The sequence below is a fragment of the Geospiza fortis genome, unplaced genomic scaffold (genome assembly GCF_000277835.1).
Source record: "Geospiza fortis unplaced genomic scaffold, GeoFor_1.0 scaffold101, whole genome shotgun sequence".
Lineage (NCBI taxonomy): Eukaryota > Metazoa > Chordata > Aves > Passeriformes > Thraupidae > Geospiza > Geospiza fortis.
Genome location: NW_005054388.1, coordinates 786183 through 795047, shown reverse-complemented (window position 1 = coordinate 795047; position 8865 = coordinate 786183). Strand labels below are relative to the sequence as shown.

At 44.9% G+C, this 8865-nt stretch overlaps 1 protein-coding gene across 3 annotated transcripts in view; it reads left to right on the top strand.

The window, feature by feature from the left end:
- Window positions 1-8865, top strand: part of ST6GAL1 (ST6 beta-galactoside alpha-2,6-sialyltransferase 1) — a 30248-nt gene that overhangs the window by 6098 nt on the left and 15285 nt on the right. For all 3 annotated transcript variants that reach the window (XM_005425512.2, XM_031060706.1, XM_031060707.1), the window contains one exon: window positions 8541-8666. The gene's annotated coding sequence lies outside the window, so the exon portion shown is untranslated. The remainder of the gene's footprint in view (window positions 1-8540; window positions 8667-8865) is intronic.

The following is an 8865-nucleotide window of genomic DNA, read 5'->3' as shown; positions in this document are numbered from 1 at the left end:
TCTGTCCTAAGCATCTGGGAGGATGCTGAGGGAAGAAAATAGCAAAGAGGTTTCAAATGCAGGCTTTCTCAGGAAGGTTGCATTAATGTTTCCTGTTCTTCTAAATAGGTACATGAAACTTTGAGGGTGGAGGAGTGTCTTAAACTCTTTAAATGTCTTTGAATATGTCTAGGCACCTAGTTTTGTGCTATGCATTTTTATTGCCTATGATTTATAAAATTGAATTGTATTTAGGCAAGGTTGCTTCCCTGGAAATATTTTTGTGGGCTTAATGACAGTAGATTTATTTGAAATGCTGATACAGGGGCACAGTGTTCCCAGACAAATGTGTTTGGAAAACAGGGCAGCACTTGCTGCTGTTACTGAAGTTCAGCCACACCAAGAGCTCCCTGTGTGAGGAGGTGACTTGATGTGCTTTGGCAGGAGATATTTGACATCTGCTACTGCAGCTTCTCTGACTTTTGAAAGCCTGGCTGCTGCTTCAACAACAACTGACCCTCAGGATCATAGGGTACACTGATTCCTGTGTGTCTGCTGCCTTGGCTGCTCTGCTGCAGCCTGGCTCTGAGCTTGGACCTGGGCTCTTTCAACAACCTGAGTTGAGTTATACCTGGCTTTCCTCTGGTTGTTTCAGTCTCACTTTAACCAGTGGGAATGGCGATGGGAGGCAGAAGTGGTATCAATTAAGCTTCCCAATTGCTGTGGTTATGGAGACTAAAACAAATAGATTTTGATCTGTAGAAAAACATGGGGTTTTTTCCTTCTTCCTTTCTTATCAGAGACAAAATAATTACCTCTAATTTTGAAGTTTCCATTTGTCCCCCATGCCTCAAGTTCCTTGCATGGAAAGGAACTGCTTTGATTTTTGCTGGATAAATAATTGAACTGCTTGTTACATGTCTGTTTTTACAATTTCTCTGGTAGTTATTTCCTTTACTAGGTTCTAGTAAGTGTCCTTTCTAATGCTCTTTTAATTGCCTCTACTTGCCTGTCTCTCAGGTCCTGCCTTTTTTTTACCACCTGATACTTTTTGATAAACAGTCTTCGCAGCTATAGATGTCTTTGCATTATAAAATGCAGATTTCTTAGTGAAAACCAATTTAATATTAAATGTAACACAGGAAGTGTTTTGCTTAACATAAAGTAGTTTGACTAGGGCTTTCTGAAGTCACTGGCGAGAACTGACAGTGCTTCTTTCTTCCAGTGAAATTAGTGTGGTAGAACACTGCTGTTTGTTGAGTCCCAGCCCTGCCTTCCCCAGCAGGGATGAACTCTGGACGTGTAGAGAAGAATAAATCTTGGTAGTGCTATTGGACTGAAAACCAGCATTGGTAGAGCCAGACTTGAGCGAGTTTATTTCACTTAGTGAAAGACTAGGTCTGAAGTTCAATTGAATTAATCTTCTTTGAGCAAGTCGTAAAGAGTTCCTGCATTGTCCTTGAGTCATAAAGATGTTGTCCCCACCTGCAAAGGGCTGGTGTCAGATGTGTTATCCTCAGGGGCAGTGTCTGCAGCTGGCACACAGGGAATTTATTATCCTGGGGCCACAGAACACCAGTTTCATGTCTTGGCACGCAGTGATGTTTGCAGAGGTGTTAGTGTTGACCTGCCACACACTGTTAATTTCAAATAGAGGAGCATCCCCCGTTCATTCTGAAGGATGAACGTCATAGAGGAACACATGCTTGGGTGGGGGGAAGGATTGAAGGTGTAATGTTCCATGTAAAGTAAATAGCCACAAATGAGCAATTGCATCCTGGTCTTTAAAGCTGGGCAGGGTAGGGGGATTTTTGCTGGCTTCCGTGTGGGAATGGCTGTGATAAAGCTGACTGCTGATGAAATCCTCACTTGTAAAACCCTGACACTGGGGCTCTGGGTGCAGAAGAAAAAGCAGCATTTTCAGGAGTTGGTGCTGTTCATACATGTACTTTTCTCCAACTGAAGGTGAAATTGGCAGTTTTAGAAATGCAAAAGGTTTGTTGCTAAGAGGGGTCTCCAGGTATCTTGCTGAGTGAGACCCCATGGGCATGTGCCCATCAGGAACTGGCTTCTGTGTTGAGCTGCCATGGGGCTCCTGGCAACTGCATCCAGGTGGGAGCATGCTGCAGGAGAGCAGAGCTGGCCTGGGGCATGGAAACACTTCTTGTCCATTGCTGTTAACAAGAATATTCAGCTCTGTCTGTCTGTGGGGTAGGAAGGGGGGTTTGTAAGGGAGAAGTGCTGGTCCCCAGCTGAGGCCTTGGTCCTGTTATGGAGTTCATAAACATGCTGTCCCTCTGGGTGAGGAACCCAGCAAAGAGGATGCTAAGCATGGTCCACTACATTCACTCTTTATTTGGCTCAGTATATTTCATAACTGGAATCCATATTATCAGCCACTGAAAGCACCCTCTATAGCAAGACTAAAACATAAACCTTTAATTAGATGGAGCGCTGATAAATCTGATATCCTGGATTTATGTGGTTTCCTGTGGCTCAGAAAGCAGTTTTAACTTGTAAATATTGTTATTGTTGTTATTATTATTATTATTATTATTATTATTATTATTATTATTATTATTATTTAGAATACTTTCATGGTAAAACCTGAATATATGTATACCATGGTTAAGGTACTAGATCCATATAAAATACTTGATATACAATTATTATATATTAAAAAGCTGTTTCCTTTTAATGAGGGCTGAAGGGGAGGCAGAGTGCTAGGCACAGCCACCCTCCAAAACCAACATGGCATGTAGAAAAGAGCAAGAATAAAGGGCTGACACAGTCAGAAATAAAGGCTTCTGACTTATATTAAATCCCAACGTTTGTTGACATGTAAAACTGAAATGAAACACATGCTTAAACTTAGCCCTGTGCCTCCCCCCCGAATCTGCCTCTCCTGTTCTCTTGGGAAGATATTTTTCAGCTGTGACAGCAGCATATTTTCAGTGGCACATGCAGAGGTTTTTAATGCAGGCAGGGCTAACTGAATGATTTATTTCATTTACAAGTGACCTGTATAGCTCCTCAATGTGTCACCTGAAATTTAACCATGTTTCTCATGTAAAATGCTTTTTTTTTCCTTCAAATCTCTATGTAAAGTTTCCTCATTCTCCCCTTTCTGTTTTGTTGTTTGGTGGCATTGGAAACGCCTAAATGTATGGCTCAACAGATGTTTTATTTTCACAGCACAGTGATATTTTGGAAAAAAACCAAGAATTGCTAGAAGCAAACCTTCCCTGCTTATGTATTTACAAAATCATGATACACACAGCTGAATTACCAGGCTGGGCTAAACTTGGCTCCAGAGGGACAGACCTTGAGTTTGGAGAGTGTTTATCGCCTTTCACCTGCTGTATCCAGCATGTGGAAAGTGTAGCTTCTTCACTTGCAAAATGGCATCAGCATAGTTTATTTATTACTGTTAAGGGTCTTGATAAATATTTTTTTCCTCAGGACAGGAATAGGGGATTTTAAGAGCAGATACAGTTTTGAGGTTACTTTTTGAATCCACATTTTTTCTCATCCTAGGCTTCCTTGAGTATGCTATTTTGAACAGAAGAATTCAAGCCATACATTTCCATGTCTTTCTTCTTTTCTACACACATGGGAACTCATTCACCCTCTGGTACCAGCCACTGCTCTTTTCAGAGATGCTTTACAGTGGGTGTTGGGTGGAGGAAAGGGTTAACACTGAGAATGTATCAAAAAAAGAATAGGAAGGTATAGTTAAATACAAAATTTTCATGTAGGGCAGCATAAAAACATTCAAGAATACATCAGCAAAAGCTGGGAACAAAGCTTTCCTACTTTGTGGGCAGGCACAGCATAATTGTGGTTGCAGATGAATATGCATAAATGAAGGAAATCTAGAAAGAAATGTAAATGCTTTGAGTTTAAATTTGAAATACTTATCACATTATCTAAAAAAAAATATTGAGGAACAACTTGCCAAAGTAAAAAGCTTTTGTGCATCCATCAGAGAGAAGAAAACTGCACCTGAATTATGCTGATGTATGAATGGCAGGATCAAGGAGAAGCGTGGTAGACCAGGTGGATGTGATTCCTGCATATCCTGTAATCCCCAAGAGATTTAAATTAAATTAAAGGTGTTACTTGCCATGGTTATGTTTGAGGGACTCTGGTAGGATCCATTGCTTCAGACCAGTAAATGTAATTAAAATGACACCTGTGGAATATGTAAGACCTAATGAAGAAGTCTCATCATGTGTTTGCAGAAGGGTCACATTTCAAATCTATCTACATATTTCCTCTTCTGTCATTTTCAGAAGGTTGTGAACATGGAGAGGGGGGGAACCTTGAATTTTCAAGGTTTTGGTGAGATTGCTGACCAAACCTCAGAAAGGCCACCCTAAGCTGTCGTGGGATGAGAGGTTCCTGTCCTGGATTAGTGGCTGCCTAGCAGGTAGGAAAGCAAGAGGTCAGGTTTCACAACATCACAGAAGGCCCTCAGGGATTTTCTGGGATGCCCACTGGTGAATTCTGATAAGGGATCTGCAGAGGAGAGGAGGAAGGGCTGAGTTCTGAGGCTGTCTCTGTCACCAGAGGGGCTGCTGGAAGCGGGGGAAGCCCTGGGCAGCTGCGGAGGGCTCTGGTGATCCTGGGGCAGCACGGGGGCAAGGGCAGCTTCTGCTAGCACGGGGAAGAGAATGCTCTTCAGGTGGGTTTATTCCTGCTCCAGGGGCAGCTTGCAAAATAACCTGAGGTCATTGCAGATTGTGTAGAGATCAGGGCTCAGAAGTGGTCAGGAGGGGAAATAAAGGAAGGAAGTTACACAAGGAGAACAAATCAGCCCCATTGTTGTGTCGCTGCTGGAGCATGTGGCCGGAGCGTGTTCAGCGGGGGTGCCTGCCCCGAGGGACGGTCACGCCCTGCGGATGGTGCTGAGAGGCTGACCAAGGGCATCTGAGGGGTGGGAAAGGCGCTGTGCAAGGGGGAGCTGGAAGGAGCAGGGCAGAGCCTGGAAAAGCGGGAGAGGCGGGGTTGTGTGTGCCTGTGTGCAGCTGTATGCACAGTTCATTGCCTCAGGCTGTTAGGGAAATGTGAGCGGTTTCAAGAGCCAGTTAAAAAAATGTGCAGAGGATGGGCATTGGTGCAGCTGATGACAACTTTGGGGAAGTTGTGTGCATTTCCTGGAAGAAACATATTCATACCTTTGTCCATGCTCGTGTGGTTTGTCTGTGTACTGGCTGTTGGGTGCAATAGGAAACAGGTACGGGCTGTTTGAGGTGAGGATACTTGTTAGCATTTTTAGGGTAAATCTGCTGTGGGATGTGGAAATCAGGATTGCTGGATGTTCTCTGCTGTGGCATTGCTGGCTGCAGCTCCCTAGGTAGACAGCAGCCTCTGGGACACCAGAGAAGCAGGATTTTCACACTCTTGTGTACTTTACTGGTTTAAGACCTGAGACCACTGAGATAATTGGACAATAAAGGTTAAGAGTGTGTGGACAGAATGTGACTGCCTTGAAGATACCACGTCCTTCACTTGTTCTCTGCACAGGATTAATTTATCCTCACAGGACTTGCTGTGTGGGCTTAACATGCCAGCCAGTGCTGTACCCTACAGCTGTGTCTGGTTCTGGATTTCAGGGTTACAGCTATTTATTTAAATCTCAGCTGTGTAAGATTCTCTGTTTCAGGGTTACAGCTATTTGTTTAAATCTCAGCTGTGTAAGGTTCTCTGTTTCAGGGTCACAGCTATTTGTTTAAATCTCAGCTGTGTAAGGTTCTCTGTTTCAGGGTCACAGCTATTCGTTTATTTTTTTTAATTTGCATTTTTCTAGGTTTGGGGGATTTTTTTTTTTGTCCTTTCTTTCCTCATACTCATAGCTGACACCTTGTGTTTTGTGTATGTGGCAAGCTTCCGACGCCTTTGGAAAAGTACCTTTGTACTGACCACTGCCAGACAGAAGTGCACACAAGCAGCCACTTGTGGGCTACCCTACTTTGCTAGGAAGAGCAGATTCTTCTCTTCTCCACAACAGAGGTTTGGTATCAGAATGCTTGAGAGGGACCCCTTCTTAGGGCAGTGCTTGTGCAAATAAAAGAAAATAAATTCCTATCATGTGAAGTTGTAGTAATAATTAAGCTGAATTGCAAAGTATCCATGGGGAACAGAAGGTATCTTGAAATGTTGTGGCTCTGCTAAAACATGTTTGCAGAGCCTACTATGCCAGCTTAAAAATCAAAGCAAACTAACTGTTCACATTGCAGCAGCGTGTACAGTCGGAGGTGGGGATAATTTGTGCAGAAGATGAGTTCTCCAGGTGCCCTTGAGTGGCCTGGAAAGGAGAGGAGTTGTTGTGACTTGCTGGGCATCCTGAGCTGTGCACCACCACAAGGAGCGTCTCAGCAGGAGCTTGCAGAGAGCTGTCAAGTTGTTTCACTGTAATGAACCTGCCACCCATCTAGATGATTCAAGTGTGAGAAGCAAAAGCTGTTAGTTACTGAGATGTGCCTGCTGTCACCTCCACCTGGAAACCCCTCAGGAGATGTTTTTGAAGTCAAAAGCAGGGCAGAGTCCTTCAGGGTCTGGAGCAAGGAGCTCTGCTCTGCAGGGTGGGAGGCTGCTGGGCACCCCCAGCAGGGCTGAGGCTCTGTCCCCTCTGCACAGAACGGGGAAGAAGTTTCTGGAAGTCAGATCCTTGCCTCTTGTAAAGGGATCCAGCATGGACAGGGAGTTGTCTCAGTTTGGCATGAAGCTGACACTGGACAGCTCTGCTTTGGTGTTCCTCAGGGTTTGGAAAGCTTTGCTGTGTGTCGTAGCAGGCACAGGGCCTGCAAGGCCACCATGGCATTCAGCAGCCTAAGATAGGAAATGCTTGGTCATGATGACTGGACCTTAGAAGCCCCTCTCCCTGCCTTTGGACCCTTGCTTATCTCTCTGTAAGACTATAGGTCACTTTCCTTTTGACCCTTACTACTGGATAATCCCTAGAACCCCTATACCCTATATAAAGAGCTACTTTTGCCCAGTTTGTTAGGAGATGCTGTCCCTGAGACCTTTGCAGAAGACCAGTAAAGGACATCTCTGTGGAACCTCACACACAGCGCTTCTCCTCTCTCCCCGCGTCTGCCAAAGGCACTTAGCAAGCCAAGAGCTGAAATCACCTAATGAGCTGATAATCACTAAGAGCTGAAATCTCCGAAGAGCTGAGCTTGCTAAGGTTGCCTGCGGCTGGGAGCTGCTGGGAGGCGGGGCAGGCTGTGCCCAACAGGACCCGCTATCCGGACTGAAGGCAGCCAGCCGGGGATCCCCCGAACCCGGCCGGGGCTGCCTTAGCGTGTGCTTTGCCAGCAGAGGCTGACAGTGTGGAGGCACTCAGCACTGCTCTCCCCATCAGCACATGGCTGGGCAGGCAGCTGCCTCCACATAGGGCCTTTTGCTGTCTGCGACAGGCCCCGGGTGAGTTGTGCCTGTGGGGTCCCAGCTGCACAGGGGGTGGCAGCAGGGAGAGGCTGAGAGCCCACAGCAGGACAGGAGCCGTGAACAGCATGGGGAGCCTTACTCCGGACAGAGCAGAGCGGGGGTGCTCTGCATCCCCTCCTGGCGCCCCACCTCTCCAGACTGCTGTGCCTCTCCTGGTTCAACAAGACTTCAGTGTGCCCTTCTAGTGCATTTGTACTTAAGGAAATGAAAATTTATACAGTCTGTCAAGGCAGAGCAAATGACTTCAATAAAAACTGGAACTACTTGTGTTTCTTAGATCTTTTTGTTGGTGCTAAGAACTGGAACACAAAAAGCAATATTTGCTTTTTCATTGTGGAGTGCGCTATGAAAAATAATTTTGTTCCTTAATAAAGTTAAAATATAAGATTTCAGCATTAGGATGCTTTAATAATTTAGTATTTAGTCTTGTAAAGGATAGCATTTGTAATTTAGCTCATGTGTCATTGTATTGACTCAGACTTCCTGTAAAAGCAATTTACTTTCTTGATTTCTCAGCTAATACTGTCAAATCTCCCTTTCTCTTGCTGCACTTCCTTGGCAGAGTGAAACTATGAAGTCTAAACCACATTTATCTATTTTGTGAAGACTTACGGATTAAGATATGTTTTTTAAATCAGCTTTCCATGCATCGTGTTCCAAAAGAGCAGGGAGTCTTCTCTGCAGGAGTGCCTGAGTTACTCAAGGATAGGCAGTAAGATAGTTCCCTGGGAAAAGCAGCTTTTTCTTTTCCCTTGTTCATTGTGTGAACCACCGCCATTGGGTTATTTCCCTCACTTTATTTTGGGCATATCCAGTGCTCAGGGTGGATCTGGTTGCTCTGGTGGCACCAGAGAGCAGGCAGCCTGTGAGTCTGCCCTAGCTGGGAGCAGATTTCAGGCAAAGAAGAAAGATGTCCATTTTGAGTGGGCATTTAGACATTTAAAATGCTTATGTGGTGTTTAATGTGTTTGCTGCTGTCCTTCCAGCCCTTAGTAACAACTTCTTTGGGACCACAGGGTTTATCTGAGGTAATACTTGCTCATCTCTAGAACTTTGAGGTTTTCCTTAGTATGTTTTTCTTTTTTCCTCTTCTTTTTTTGCAGGTATTTCTTGAACTCTTCAGCACATCACAGAACTGTTGTTTTGGGATATCCTGCTTAAGCCCTTGGAGGAAAATCTGCCAACAGCCAAAAATGACTTGAGTTGGAGAGCTGCTGCTTTATCCCCAGGTAGTGTTTGCAGCTCAGTAACCTCTCAGCAGCCCAGCATTGCAGGGTTTGCTTTCAGCAGGTTCCTCAGGGAGGAAGTTGCTGCTTGTACCTCTCTGGGAACAGCTGTGATCTGCATGTGTTTGTCTCCTGGAGCCTCCATACTGTTCCCATGCTTTTGGACACATCTGGAGCAGCCATCTAGGGAAACGAGCAGCTG